The following is an 831-nucleotide window of genomic DNA, read 5'->3' on the forward strand; positions in this document are numbered from 1 at the left end:
AGCGCTACAATCCATTTGATGACGCGACATCTCGAAAGATCCACTTTTCGAACTCCTTCAGGCCAAATTTCAGCCAGAAAGGACGCATAGTTCACGTTTGGTAGTCATTTGAAGCGAGATTGGCGCGCAAAAAAGTGCTCTTCCATCAAAACAACACGCCGTCTCACAAGTCGACTGTTGCAATGACAAAACTACGAATTGGGCTATGAATTGATTCCTCATTTACCCTATTCTTCGAATTTGGCCCCGTGTGACTTTTTTTTGTTCCCAAACTTAAAAACTTGGCTCAGGAAAGAAATTCTCGTCAAATGAGGAAGTCATTGTCGCCGTCAATGAGTATTTTGCAGACTTTGAGATAGCCTACTTCAAATGACTACCAAACGTGAACTATGCGTCCTTTCTGGCTGAAATTTGGCCTGAAGGAGTTCGAAAAGTGGATCTTTCGAGATTTATCCTAATAATGATTGTGATGAATGTCAAAGATATTTCAAAATCTTGAACATTTGTAGAAAGAAAAGAAAAAAGAGAGAATTTAGAAAATTAATCTAAAATATAAAAAAATTCTTACACTTTGTATAAAATTTCAATTTTTATATACGCTTTTATAACTTTATTCCGTTAAATAATGATTAACTAAAAAAATGATGTGTCGATTATAATTATTTCCTATACACTTGATGAACTTAATATGTACAACAAAATTGCACACATATTAATTATAATACATATTAAATATAATTGTCTAATACAAATTCTAAATATTTTTCACTGCCAAATTGTGAAAATATAATCTGCAAGATGATAATGTATCTCACATATATATATATATAT

Source organism: Atta colombica, unplaced genomic scaffold (genome assembly GCF_001594045.1).
Source record: "Atta colombica isolate Treedump-2 unplaced genomic scaffold, Acol1.0 scaffold100, whole genome shotgun sequence".
Taxonomy (NCBI): domain Eukaryota; kingdom Metazoa; phylum Arthropoda; class Insecta; order Hymenoptera; family Formicidae; genus Atta; species Atta colombica.